This window comes from Fringilla coelebs (genome assembly GCF_963513975.1).
Source record: "Fringilla coelebs genome assembly, chromosome: 21".
NCBI lineage: Eukaryota > Metazoa > Chordata > Aves > Passeriformes > Fringillidae > Fringilla > Fringilla coelebs.
Window position 1 is genome coordinate 2850177 of NC_140047.1, and position 14872 is coordinate 2865048.

General features: G+C 50.5%; 1 protein-coding gene across 2 annotated transcripts in view; it reads left to right on the plus strand.

Annotated features, from left to right (window-relative positions):
* Positions 1-1519: 1519 nt before the first annotated feature.
* LOC311161713 (discoidin domain-containing receptor 2-like) overlaps positions 1520-14872 on the plus strand; it is a 60403-nt gene continuing 47050 nt past the window's right edge. The window contains exon 1 of one of the 2 annotated variants that reach the window (XM_084219524.1): positions 1520-1576. The gene's annotated coding sequence lies outside the window, so the exon portion shown is untranslated. Of the gene's footprint in view, positions 1577-9952; positions 9997-14872 lie in introns of those variants that run through there. The other variant, XM_084219525.1, reaches the window with a different exon arrangement.

The window sequence follows — 14872 nt, forward strand, 5'->3', positions numbered from 1 at the left end:
TTATTTGATATCAAATAGTACCTTCAAAAAGACCATCTACTCTACACCCAGAGGGTGTGCAGCTCCATCCAGCTGGTAGCTGGCCTAATGTTTTGGCTCTGTTTTCACCTGGTGCACTGGAAACCTCTGAGCACACTATTCCCTGGTAACTGGAATTTCCTTCCTTCCCTTTCTCCTGCTTGGGAGTTTCCCTCTGCTTCTGCTCTCTTTGGTTTGTTCTTGGCCATGTGTCTGGACAGCTCCAGGGAAGGGCCCATCTCCACTGGCAGCAACACAAAAGAGGATGGAACCCCATAATTTGATGAGAGGCTGATGTAATGGAGCCCCTGGGCATCCTCAGGGGCCACCACCAGCATGTGCCAGTGGTGGCAACAACACCAAGTGCCACCATGGCTTTGGGACAGTGCTGGGGGTGCTGGGTGGGTGAGGAGGATCCCTTGGTGATGGACCTTGTGGATGTGGTGGTCACCTGGGCTGGGTGGCAGGGACTGGGCAGCAAAGGGGACTCAGGGACATGGCAGTGACCTGAGGTATAAGGGGGAATAGGGAGAGATGACAGGGCTGAAAAATACAGGAGATAACCTGGGAATGTGGCAGGGCCATGGAGGGAGACAGGGGACACAGTGCCACCCTGGGAACATGGAGGCACACAGGGGCCACGGTTCAGCCCTGAGGCACCTGGGACACAGCGGGGCCCTGAGAAACGTGGGGACACAGAGTGGTGGTGAGGCACACAGGGACAGATGGGGGCACAGCTCCTTCAGCAGCCCTGAGGCGCACAGGGACATGGAATCATCAGGGCTGGAAAAGACCCTCAAGAACATCCAGCACAGCTGTGCACTCGGCAGTACCAGTGCTACCCTGGGCCAGCTCTAAAGCACCTCACCCAGATCACACCGGGGCACCCTGAGGCACAGGGGGACACAGCTCAGCCCTGAGGCACACGGAGGGGGACATGGAGGAACCCTGAGGCACATGGCGGGACACTGAGGCACATGGGGGCACAGCCATCCCCGTGATGCACAGGGCACATGGAGGGACTGCGACGCACAAGGGCCACGGATGCACAGCCCCAGTGCTCGGGGAGCCTGAAAGGACTCTGGGGCACAGGGGACATGGCTGCACAGCCCTGGGGCACAGGGGACATGGAAGGACTCTGGGGCACAGGGGACATGGCTGCACAGCCCTGGGGCACAGGGGACATGGAAGGACTCCGGGGCACAGGGGATGTGGGTGCTCAGTCCTTCAGCACAGGGCACATGGGTGGCAGCGCTGGTAGCTCAGAGTCCTGCCACTCGGGGGACATGAAAGGACTCTGATGCACAAGGACACACACGGCTGCCCAGCCCGGCGCTCAGGGCACAGGGAAGGGCTCCAAGGCCCAAGGACCAGCGGGTGCCCGGCCGGCCCAGCCGCGCTCCCGCCCCGCTGTCCCGTTGCCGTAGCGACGCCTCCCGGCGGCCCCGGCCCGGCGCGGCCGCTTTAAGAGCGCGGCGCCCGCGGCCGCCCCCGCCCGCCCGCCCGCCGGAAGGGGCCGCGAGCCCGCGCCGCCGCCGCCCGGCCTGCCCTGCCCCAGGTAAGCGCCGGGGCCGCCCCGCCCTGCCCGGCTCCCAGCCCGGCTCTCGGCGCGGCTCTCCGCGGGACGGAGCGGGGGCGGTGCGGCCGCTGCGGTCCCGCCGCGGTCGGAGCGCGGGGCCGCCCCCGGGGCGCCGCTCGCTGAAGCCTCGCGGGGCTCCCGGTGTGCCGAGGGTACCGCGGACCCGCTCCGGGGCTCGGTGGGTGCCGGGGCGGTGTCCCCACTGGGCCGGGAGGGGCCGGGCCGGGGTCCCCGGGGTGCCCCGGGCTGTGGGCGGCCGCGCCGGGCTCGGTCCCCGCGGAGCCCCCGAAGCTGTGGGGGCGCTGCCCGGGACCGCGCGGGGCTCAGGCGGGGACGTGCCCGGGAGCCCCGCGAAGAAAAGCGAGTGCGGGGCTTTGTTCGGCCTCTCCGCCCCGCCCGGGGCTTCCCGGCGGGGTGCGGGTCCCCCCGTCCCGCTCCGCCCCGCAGCCGGACCCGCGGCCGGGCCGGTTCCGCTGCCCCGCCGGCGGCTGCCGGGGCTGCGCGCCGTGGGATGAAACCTCGGTGCGGTCCGGGCGGGTTTGTTCGGCTCGGGTCCCGGGATCTGGTTCTTCCTCACAACTTTGAGAGTTGGGCACTCGTGCTGCCTCATGGCTCGCTTGCCTGGGGTTTTTCTGCATGTGGAAAAAAAAGAGCTTTCCATTTTTTTATTCTTTAAGCAGACCTCTGTGTGAATACTTTGCTTTTAAAATTTTATTGTAGCCGTTGTTGGTTTATGCCACTGATTATTCGTTGGTGTGTTTCCCCATCCTTTTTTTTTTTTTTTTTTTTTGTGTTGGATGCACTGTCTGCTGCTCTGCCTTCTAGATACTCTTTAATGGAGAAGTAAGATGGGGAAAAGATAAAATAAGAGAATTCGTGACTGTTTTGTGTCAGCTTCTCTAATTGAAATGTTTTAAGCCAAAGGGGAAAGAAAAGAAAAAGTGATCAAGTGGAGCTCAGGGCACTTTGCTTTGTTGGAGGCAGAGAGGAAAAACTTAGGAGGGAATGACTGAGATTTTGTTTCACTTTATTTCTCTTCTTTTGAGGCTGAAAGATAAACAAGCATTTTGAAATGCTTTGGTTTAAAATGCCGAGCTCTTCATTTTCCCTTCAGCTGACTCCATTAAAAAAAAAAAAGTCTTTAAAAAAAATGTAGAAGCAGCTCTGCAGTTGCAGAGCCAGCAGCAGTGGTGTGTGTGGGCAGAGGCCTTGCTGCTCTTCCATCAGCCGTTCCTGCCTTGTCTCTGTGGACTATAAAATTAGAAAGGCTCCGATGTCCATTCAGTCTGATGTCTGGGTAATGTGGGCTGTGGAAATCAAGAGGAGCTCTCTGTGAATTAGCTGCAGTGCTGCTCGTGGCTTGCTCAGCCTGTGGGTTCTGGTCTCTGGTGTATAATTAGGAAAGTAATTGTATTTTAAGAAGCCTTAAATCTATTATCCAGGTGTGTGCTTGTCCCCTGGGCAGGTATCAGGTGGTGTGAGCTTTCTTTTGCTGGGAGCAAATGATCTCTATCCTTCTGATGCTCGCAGGCTGCAGTCTGACATTTGCAGCATCTTAGAGCCACTGAGTTTGAGTTGGAAAGGATCTTTGAAGCTCTTCTAGTCCAACCCTCCTGCAGTGAGTAGGAATATATTCAACAGTCCCAGGTTGCTCCAAGCCCATCTAACCTGGCCTTGGACGATTCCAGGGGTGGGGCAGCCACAGCTTCTCTGAGCGACCTGTGCCAGGGCTTCAGCCCCCTCATTTCAAAAAACCTGCTTTCTCATATCTAATGTACATTAGAAGCTTTACCCTTTGTCACACCAAGAGCGAGACCTGAGGGTCCCTGTGCTTTTCCTCCCCTGGAAATGGCCCAGGTCATCTCCTCCTTCCCCAGAGCTGTCTCCTTGCCTGTGCTAGGAGTTTTTGTCTTTCCAATTCCAGTCAGTGTCCAGGAAGGTTTTTATTTGTTGCATCTTTCCTGAATTTGCTTTATGTGCACACTGAGAAGCCTGGCCATGGAGAGCACAGGTCTGTGGTGAGGGGTGGAGAGCCAAGAACAACTCCAACTGGCTGTAATTGAAAACTGTCAGCTCTGCAGCGAAGGAGGATGTTCAAAGCTTGTGGCTCCTCGGATAACACCGAGTGGAGAATTGCATCTTCAGTTCTAAAGAAAGTCATAATGTCCAAATCTGTGGAGATCTGCTGGGGAGCTCAAAGTTGAGATGTCAGTAGGGCTCTGGATGGATTTCTTTCAGAGGTGCTGCTTGGTGCTGTCCTTTTGCACCATCTGCTGTGGTTGCTGTTCTGGAGATGTCCTGAACTGACTTAGAATATTCAAGTCATGGTGTCTTGGAGAAGTCTGCTTGTTCTGGGTTTCTTGCCCTTCCTTCCCTTCAAGCTGGCAGTTTCCTGGGGAGGTTGGGTGCAGTGGGGGTCTGTGCCCTGGAGGCACCAGCAGAAAGTTTTTGGGACAGGAGAGCAGTGTGCCCACCCAGGTATCAGGTGCATTGGGAAACTCCTGGCTGGGTTGAGGCAGCATGGGGCAGAAGCCAAGAGGAGGTTGGAATTTGGGAGAGAAACAGTTCTAACAGGGGGCAAATGCTCACCATAGCAGTAAACAGCACAGAATAGCTGCTTCTGCCCAGTGTGGGTGAACTTCATGCAGTTCCTCGATGAGCTGTGGGTGAAATTCCCTGTTTCATTCCCCAGTGTGCTGCCATCCTCCTGGGCTGTTGTATCTGCTGGTGTTTGCCAGACATTGCCTAAACTGCTCTTAAACTGCAGCTGTTTTTGCAGGTTCCCAGTTACTGCACAGTTGTTCTTACTGTGTTTATTTTAGTGGTTATAAACTGATTTTTAAAAAGGACTTGGAACTTGAGCTGGAAAGTCTCCTTTTTCTTCTTCTTTCATGATTTGGTTGAGGAGCTGCACCAGAGGAGCCAGCAGCTGAGCCCTTCAGTATTACCCCCCTCCCTTTATACTTTGAATTTTCTGAGCTGTGGTTTTCTAGGAATTTGGGGGCAGTTGTCCTGTATCTTGATTTTAGTAGTGGACATCAGTTTGGGGTTGGGATGAAGGGGGTTGTCTGCTCTTAATTTGGTAAAATTAGGAATTTGGCTGGGGAGTGAAAAGCTTGAAGAATACTTTTTTTCCCTCATAACATTTTGTTTAGCCTGAATGTTTGCAGTCAGAGCTATGTGTTTCTTAAAGACACAAAGTATAAAGATTTTTTTCAAGGCAGTTATTCAAATTGCTGTGAGTTTCATAGTGTCGTTTGGAGCTAGAGGGTGCCACCATTGACCAAAAAAGTTGCAGCCTGACTGTGATCCTGCATAAGTCCCTTACCCTGATTTGCACAGCAGCTTCAACAACTGTGGGCTGAGGTGTTCCTAATCCTTATATAAAGTAAATTCTTTACAGAAGCTACTTTTTGTATATAAAGTAGCTTTTGTAAGCCTCCAAAGTGAGGGAGAGCCCAGTGTGATTAACTTTTCCCTCTGCACTCATGTTAATAAATATGTGTTGTCTGATCTTTGTTGCCTTCTGTTTGTTTCAGAGCAGTTACTTCTGCAAGTTGCACTGAAAATAGGTGCTGGAAGCGGTGAATAATCGCTTCATTTGGAATAATCCACAGCTGCAAAGAGCCAAGGGCTCAGTCCTGCAGTCCTTTGTTAGACACAGGCTGGCTTCCCCCCCTGCCTCCTGTGTTCGTGCTGAACATTAAACAGTGATTTCTATGCAAGAATTTTAAGGAAAGTCTTTCAAAGCACTTGAATGACCAGCGAGGGGCAGCTGGGAAAGGGTTGCCTGGGAGATGCTGCTGAGAGCAGCTGAGGCAGGGTGTGACAGCATGGAAGGAAGTGAAGAAGGCAGGATGCTGCTCTGATCTTCCCTCCCTCCCTGCTGAGTGCGAGCGGTGGTCCTGCTTCTGGGAGCTCAGGGGATGCAAATGTGACCGAGTGTGCGAGCACAGGACTCATTCTGCTCACCACAGTGCCCTGGAGAGCCAAACTGGGAGTGCAGCTGGAAACCTAATGCTGTGCTTTGTCCTACACTCTGCAGTGCTGTTTCCTCAGGGTTTTCACTGGGCAGGAAAGGTGTTGCCATCTGGGCATGTTGTGGCACAGGGAGCATGTAGGGCTCCTGCAGCATCTCCAGACACTCTGGTAAAATTCTGTTACATCACTTTGAGCAATCTCAGGACAAAGCTGGCATTCCAGGGAGTTTATTGCTTGTTCCTTACTCCTCTGCAGAGCTCACACTGTACTGGTTATTCCTGTCCTCTGGTGCATGTCTTGGGTCCCTGTGAGAACTGTGAGGAAATGCTGAAATACACATCCAGAAATTCAGAGGATATTCTGGTTTACACATTGAGATGATCATTATTGCATGTTTAATGAATTGCTTTTCTGGATGCTGCTCTGAGTTTGTCCTTGCACTCTTTCAGTGCCTGCTTGCAATGAGTTTTGCTTGAAAATGTGAGTGTTTTCAGGCTGTGGACAATGCAAAGAGGATGCTGCAGTTAGGTGTTGGCAAACTGTCCTGTCTGGAGTTGTGGAGGAGAAATGGTTTCTTGGTTGTGTGACCCCAATGGGGAGAAGAGCAGCTGGGGTTTAACAAAGTGGTTAAAATCATATAGGCCCCCAAATCCTCCAGAGACTTCTCTCCTTTCCTAGAAGCTTCCTTTAACAAGCTGATTTCTCAGGCTGATTGCTTGCAGATGAGATCATGCAGTGTGTTTTGCAGGGAAAGAATCTGAACTTCGACTGGTGAGCCAGAAAGTTTTAACACGCGAGTCACATGCCCGGTGTCCTCATGGCACACACAGAGCCCCAGAGGCTGTGACAGGGCCAGCTCAGGGTGGCTTTGTGCTCCAACAGGAGCTTTCTGAGCACACAAAATACCCAGGGATGCTCCCAAGTGCTGGGGCTTGCTGCTTGGACAGCAACAGGAGATGATGGCAAGGAAGTATTTCATCTTTCCTGAGCTCTGTTTCTCTCTTTAGTGTGTGTGGGGTTGGGAGAAGCCCAAGTGAGGAAAGGCTCTCATCTGCCTTAATTCCACAGACGTTTTGCTGCTGGCTTCAGCAAAGGAATTTATGTAGAATTGATGGTGTTTTTTCTGTTAATGCATGAGAACATTGTGAACAGGGAAGACTTGATGGTAGTGTTCTGCTGCAGAGGATCCCAGCAATCTCTGCTCTCACTCTCAGAAGAGATGCTGGTTTCCATTCCTCTTGATGGCAACTGGGTTACTCTTCCAAAGTAATCACAGCCATCATTTGAGAGTGTTGAAAATTAAGCAAAGCTGTTCTGAGGTGATATTGGGTGGTGTTCCCAGCATGGGGAACTTTTGTTGCCAGTAGTTTAAAGTACAACCTGTTCTCACAGGCAAGGTAGGAAGGTGCCTTTCTGATGCCAGAGCCTCTTTGTGCCTAAAATCACTTATTGCAATCACAAAGGCATTAATTATGCAAAAATGGATTGGGGGTGGGTGGAGTTTTTATTGGCTGTGGAAGTAGGAGCCAGAGCCACTTGATCCCAATCTTTAAAAAAATTAACAATGGAGTCAGACTGGGAAGGGAAATCTTCAAATACCAAACTTTAAATCTATCAGCGTTTTATGCAACTTGAAGACAGGCATGCATAAGGCAAGATGAGTTAAAACCTCTTACTACTCCATAGCCATGTTCTGCTTGTAGTGTCCTCTCAGTCACTCCTGTGAGCTTTCCTTTTGAAACAAATAATTGAAAGTAGAATTTACAGAGCAGCACAGGCTTCATGGTATTTCTTTCCCTGTCATCTAAGCATGTTTGTCCCATGGGAGTTTATCAGGAGCTTCTTCCAATGTTTAATTTCACACAGGTAGAAAGTCAAGCACGTGAAAGTGGAAAACTCCTGTATGTAGATTACCAAACTTCATTTGGCTTCCTTGAGAGTGTGTACTAATGCAAGTACTACACACACTGAATGTCTGCTTTTTATGTGGTATTATTTTGTTCTTTAGGTAAAATAGTTGTGAACACAAATTGCTTTGGTTGCATGCCCTTACTGGCTAATAATCCCTTTTTTTTTGATGGAAAGGACTGGTAGAACATTTGTTGCTCTGATGGATGGTAGTGAGACTGTATATTTTTTGTAGCAGCTTAACCATTTCACCCTTCACTCTGCTCCTGGATGGGATCCTGCTGGGTCTGTCCTCCTGGAGCCTGGCTGATGGTCATCCCAGACCTGGCAGGGTACATGTGGGAGGTGATGATCTGTTCTCTGAAAAGTGCTGCCTAAACCTTGTTTTGTCCATGAAGCTTCAAGTGTGGAGCTGTTAGAACCCCAGCCCACTCAGAGCTAATGCTTGCAGAATGCATGACCAAGGAATTAAACTGGGTGGAGTCATTCCAAAATTTGGATTTGGGGCCTGTCTTCTCCTAATGCAGCAGCTTTGGGTGTTTGCTTGGAAATGCTCCCAGCGTGGATGATGCTCTCCTGACCTGATGTGACTTTTCTTTCTTGATGTTCGAGTGCTGTGCCCAGATCTGTCTGCAGAGCTCTGCAATGCAGAACTGTGGTGAGAAATGAACCTGGAACAAGTCAGCTCCTGTCAGGAGATGGCACGGGGATGATCAGCTCCTGTGTGCCCAGGGGGGAGGGAGGAGGGACAGACAAACACAGTAAACAGTTGTGTTTCTTCCCCAGGACTGTCCTGTGTCCTGAGGCTGCCAGCTGCAGTTTGGAGGCCAGAGGAATAGGGCGGGGTATTTTCTTCCAACCAGATGAATTTGTGCTGTGAAAATGAGGACTTAGTTCAGTTTCTCTGGGAATAGCATTTAAGGTGTTAAAATGTCCCACCCATCAGTAACGAAGAGCTGCTCAAGAGCAAGCAAATACAGAGATGGAGCCTGCAGAGCACACTGCCTTTGCAGCTCTTATTTTCCCTTGAAGAAAGAGATTTTGGGCATGTTTTTGGTGCATTCAGTCGTGGTGTCCCTCATTTGTGTTACCCTCCCATTGAGGAGGCTAAACTAGCCAAGTGTCAGGTTTTGTTGTCCATCTCGATTACTGTTATGTTATTTCACTTGTGCTTGTTTGTTTCTGCCTGTCAAAAGGTATAAAAAAATTAAATAATTAAATACTGTAGCAGAAATAGCTGGCATATCAGTATTCTCCAAATAGGAAGATGTCAGCCTATGATGACTCCTTCCACTGAGCTCAGTCTGTTTCTGCTGCTCCTGACAAGCTGTCATCTCTTCATGCTGGGTAATGTGATTTTCCGGGAATGTTTATCTTTCATTTCTGCATTTGTAGTGGAGATGAGCTGGGGGTGCTGGGAATGTGCCTCCAATGCCCCGTTGTTGTTTGGGCTGAGGGCAACAAATGAGACCAGCAGAGCTGCCATACAGAGCTCCTTCACTTTTCCCTGAGTGAAGGTCCCAATGCTGTGAATTCATCCTGGGGACTTTTTGTTTTTAAGTGTATGTGTTTTGCATTTCTCTAGGTTGTGATGGATATTATTCCAGTAATTTCACAAAGTGTCCTTCCTCTTTCCATGGGTTTGATGCCTTCTGTCTGCATACTTGGCTAGCAGCAGTCATATGTTTCTTTTATGTTCTGGGGCAACCTGGACAGGGCTTTACTCTTTACATTTAGAAAATGAGATTTGCTGGCCAGTGTCATGTGTGGATACCATGGGTGGACATCTGGAGGGAACAGCACTGATGGCAGTTCCTCTGCTGACCAGCAACCCTCTTTCATCTCAGTGCCAGCAGCTGCTTCCCCATCACCCTCCAGACTGCACTTCATGTAGACACTCTGCCTTCTTCCCAAGTACTGAACCCACCCATTAGTGTGGTTCAGTCTCTGCTACGGCATTTTTTGGCCTTCTCCCAGCACTGGAAGGACACCAAATAGCAGCAGTACTGTTAAGACCTCCCTAGAGTAAAGACTTATAGTGGGAAATGAATTTTCTAGTTGCTTCTAATGTCTTGAGAGCTATTGGCTGTCTGGCTTTTAATCTGTGTTCTTGGATTATTGCAGACTATTATATTTGAATGCATGGCTGAAGTTAAATTTCCAAAAAGGCCTCTGTTGTGGTGGGTGTTAATTTGTGCAAGGGCAGTGACGCAGTGTGCTGACCCTGTTTGAGACCTGTGCAGTACATCAAGGCTCAGATCCTGGCACTCAGTACTCCTGCCAGGACAGAATTAGTCCTCATTGTGTCAGTGCTGACATCTCTGCTAACCAAGCTTTTAATATTATCTAGAAGGATTACTCCAGAGAAACTTGATGCAAGCCTTCCTTGCTGGCAGTAATTACTCTGCCTCTTCTCATTTGCTCACACAGAATGATGGAAGCACTGGGTGAAAGCATATCTGGAGAGCTCTGCCCTGACCTCCTGCTTGAAGTGGGACTGTCTCCAGCATGTGAGTGATCAGCTCAGCCATGGTTTTGTCTGGCCAAGTCTTGAACATGTTGGGGATGGAGCAGGGTATCACACCAGATCAGCTTTTGTTTGCTTTTGCTTGGAAGTTATACCTAGTGAACCACCTTGGAGAGTGGATTATGCATTTAGGTTGGAATGACCTCATGCTGCAGGTTTGAAAACATTTGAGTGAGCTGTGGGAAATGTCCCAGTAGGGTTAATGTAATGTGTAATGGATCTGAATCCTGTTCCTTGCTAACATGGGAAACATGAGCAGACCCTCGTGGTGTTTCTGAGGAAAAGGCAGGGATGCTGTCAGGTGGTTTTCCTGTGTTTGCATGGGGAATTGCAGGTGGAACAGTGCCTGTAGGACATGTCCTGTTGCTGCAATGAGCTCATGGGTGTTTTCCCATTGGAATTCTGTTTGTCAGGAGGCACAGGATGAGTACCCCTGAGCATCCCTTGCCCCAAGGCAAAGTGTGGGATCAATGCTGCCCAGATGGAGGCCACACATGCACAAGGCACACAGTTGCCTTTTATCCACCCTCCTCAGCCCCTTGCCATGGGAGGGAGAGGATTTTCCCCAGAGTCTGCTGCATTTACTTCAGAAAAACTCCCATGGGATGAGTGTGTGCACATCTGAGTTACCCATCGTGGTCCTGCATGTGAAAGGGAGCAGAGCAGCCATCTACATGTGAGGAGCAAACTTGCCTTCCAACATGCCATGAGCTTCTGGACACAGTGGGTGTCCAGGGATGGCACATAGTCAGGCCAGACCAGGCCTGCTGCTGTGACTGGGCTGGGCTGGATTTCTTCAGACAGAACTGTGGATTGCAACACCCCTCGTGCTTGCTCAGGCCAGGAAGCCTTGCTTGGAAGGGAAATGGCTGAGATGGAAAGAGCTGCTGAGGAGGTGGAAGCTTCCCTAGCCAAGGCCTCTTTGCTAGACTCAGCTCTGGATCCCTGGACTGTGCATCCCCTCTTGCAACAGGAATTATATGAATGCTTCAGGGGAACTGAAAAGGAGAGCTCCTGTGGTCTGGTCCTGATGTTGGCACTGCCATCTGCTCTGCAGATTCGTGTTGTGTTCCTGTTGGAGTGCAAACCAGTCCTTGTATAGGATGAATCTGGTGTTGTGAGTGAGCAGCAGTGTCCTTGGGTAGGTTACAATTCTCAGTTCTATGGGGCCTTTTGGTATCTTGCACATCTGAACTGCTCCTGCCTTTTGTTTCTGTGCCAGAAAGGGCAGCCAGAGGGGCTGGGAGCATGGGCTTCTGCGTGCTCTGGTTATTTGAAGATGAGGGTCCTTGCTGAGGAATCACAGAAATGTGGGGATCACTGTTGTCAGCTGCTCTCCATGTGCTCACTCTGGTCCAAAGTGCAGAGGTCAGGTTTGGGGTTGTGTGGCCAGAGGGTCGTGGAGCAGCAGCTGTACAGGGCTGCAGGGGTGTCAGCAGCAGGCTGATAGCTGATAGCTCTTTTGTTACCACCAGTTTTTCCATGCACCACTTGTTTTTGCATAGGTATGTCTTTGTGTGCTGCAGGGGAGGAGCTGAAGTGGCATTGCTGCCACGAGCTGTGCTCTGCCCATTCCATGGTTCAGTTGGTTTGGTGTCCCTTGCTGGGAAAATGACATGGCTGGTGCTGAACCTCTCCCTTCCCTCGTGCTGTTCTCCTTGATGAAGCTTACTGATGAAGCCAGTGCTTATGGTTTGCTTTGGTTTTTCTGCTGTTGTTTTCCATGTGTCTGCTATAAAATCTCTGGTGAAGGATGCTGATTAGCTTTTTCTTTTTGAGCTGGATCTGGAATCACTACTCAGACATTGGTCTCCTCAGATCCCCAAGCTTGTAGTTTTGAGATGTGATATGACAACACAGATTTATCTGGGAAACTTCTGTGAGAGAGGTGTGGGGAAGTATCACTGTAAGAGAGACAGCAGGACTTTGTCCCCAGCAGTCCCAGGACCTGTGTAGCTCTGCTTGTCAGAACACCTTACACCATGTGCTTGCTCCAAACTCTTGACAGGGGTGATGGGAAGAAAGAGATGCCTGCTGCCGTGGTGGGGAGGAACATGTGAAGATAATGCTCAGGATGTTAGATACTAGTGCTTCAAGAAGAAAGGCCAGCTTTGAAAAAGGCCATGTGCCTGCTGAAAATACCATCTGCTTCCAGGGATTAGGGGTCAAAACCCCAGAGTTTTTTTTCTGGTTTATGGGAGTTGAGCCCTTCCTTGATGTGGCAGTGATTCTCATCTGCAGCAGGACGCTGGAGGGTTTTTGGCTCCACAGGCAGACAAGAGAAAGGCTGGGGATGTCCTGCTTGGGCTGGTCCTGGTGTCCAGGGATAGGGAGGGATGTCTGTTTGCACATAGTGGTTTTCTCTGCCCCTTTCCCGTGGTTGCGTCAGCGGCGATGGCCAGGGAGTGTTTACAAGTGCGTCCTTGCTGAGCACTGCCCTGTGCCAGCAGCTCAGTGCTCTGTGACGTGTGCTCTGGGCCTTTGTCACTGCAGCAACTGAGGCTGAGCTGAGCTCACTGCCCTGCTTCTGACCTGGGGTTGGCCCTCCTCACCCTCACCTTTGGGGCAAATGGGAGGCTGCTCCTGTTTGGAGCTTTCCTGGTAACATTAAAGCTCTGAAAAGCTAGGGAAGAGTTGTTGTTCCTCTGTTGCCACCTCCCCAGTCATTCTGGCTCCTGGGAGGGGGAGCTGTGGTGGCATGAGGCCTCTGCTTCTCAGTCCCAGCAGGATAGGGCTTTGCTGAGCAGCTGCCTGTGTGCCCAGAAAGAGAGAGCTTGGCACAGCTGCAGAACTTTATCAGCTGGGGACATGAGGAGGTATCTGTCCCATGGCTGGGCCAGAGGTTGTCCTGGTGATTTGGGAAGTGACTGAGAGGTAAAGAAGTTCTGCTCTGGTACTTGCCCTCTTGAGGACTCTGATCATCTCCCTTCAAAGCAAGAAATCTCCCTTGGCACAGGGTGCATGGAATGTAGTGGAAGGTAAGTGCTCCCCTTGGAGCCCTTGTTTTGCACCCCTTGGGATGGGTGTGTCCCACATCAGGTGTCTGTAATGTCACCGCATGCTCTGTCTTGTCAGCTCTGAGCTTTCTGGTGCCCTGCAGAGCAGCTCTAGTCAGCACCTGGTGTGTGGAGGTGGTTTGTCAGTATTTCTTGGAATATGTCATGTCTCAGACTTGCCCTCCTCATCACGCCAAGCTCTGCCCCACTTCCCTCTTTTCCCAGGCTTATGGCTGGAAGTGGGTTTCTTTGCAGTGGAAGGATGATTCCAGCAGGGCTGGGCTGAACAGATGTTTCATGGGGTGGTGGGAGTGAACACACTCACTCTGGTAAAGACAGGACAGGGCTGCAGGGTGTAAACAGAGCACTTCCACAGCAGGCTTCTGTGTTCCATCAAAAGTTCCTGGAAAGGTGAAGGCAGGAGTTGGCTTTCACCACCACTCACAGAAAGAATAAAAACCTTTAACACTGTGCAGGTCCAGCCTCTGTAGTGGGGCTGTCCCGTGTTCCTCAGCTGTGTCTGTGTTTAGCCCAAGGCCACTTGGGTGCTGAGCTGGTCCTGTGTGACAGGAGCTGTTGGTGCTCACAGGATCACCTGCTCCTGCTGGAGCCTTCCTGGGATAAGGCAGGTGGAGGTCCTGCCACAGCTGGGCTGGGTGGGAGGCCCATGAAGCAGAGCCCCTGGGCAGGGATAGGAGGTTTTGTGGACCTGTTGTGCTGCTGCTGCAGGAGACACCTGGCAGAGAAAGCTCTTGGGTGCTGTTTGATGATGTTCCTTATTCTTGCTTGGATGTGTGTTCCCATATCACTGTTGGTAAGTGGGGAAGTTGTCTGGTGCAGGTCTCCTGACATCTCCACAGTGGGATTTTGTCACTTTTCCTCTGCAGGAGCCTTGTGCTGGGAACAGAGGAGGAATCTCCTCAGGTGTTCTAGGCCATCAGTCTGGCTTGAACTCTCTGTGTAGTTGCCTTCACCTCAGTGTTAACATAATTACAGGAGTTCACTCATTTATTTCTCCCAGTGCCACCTGACTGGGGGTGGCTTGGGGTCAGCAAAAGGCAACTTCCCCATCCCAATGTGACCAGATCACCAGTTCATCTCCCACAGATTCCTAATTCCTGCTTTGCTGTTTGGCATAACAGGTTATTTTTAAGCACTGGGAGAAAAAAAAATTGGAAACCCTTTCAAGACATTATTTCATGTTTTGTGAGTTCACCTCTTATCTCTTGGAATGTGTTTGGAATACTTCAGGGATTTACATTATCATATAGATGCCTTAAACCCAACGAATTTGGCCTGCACTGGGGTAAGCAAGCTTTTGTGTCTAAATTTATATGTGGAATTTAGTATGTGCTAATGGGTCTTCATCTGTTAATTGGATGGATCTTTTCCAAGGCCAAACAGAATCTTTTGGAGAAACAATCACGATGCCAGCTCTGGCCTGAGCTGGGTCCTGCTCCTTTCTGCTCCCTTGCTGTTCAGGAACCTGCTTGTGCTGAGGAAAGCTGTCCTGTGCACAACCAAAACAGGGTCTGTTGATGTTATTCCTGGTCCTTTGAGAAGATGACTTAGTGGTCACATGTGCTGCTATGAGGTCATTAGGAAGTCTCTCAAATACCCAATTTGAGAAGCAATGATGCTATTGCAGAAGTATGCTCCCTCTGCGATGTGAGATGCAAAACTCTCCCAAGCACTTGAGTTTGCAATAGCTCTGAGTGGGATCTGTTATTGTGCATATTTGGGCTCATTCCAGAAAAAAAAAAAAGGCTGTTTTCTGCTTTGCTTTATCCCTCGATTGATTAGTGGATGTGTACTGTGGGATCAAGTTACATCTCAGAGGGCATCCAGCAGAGAGCCTTTTTC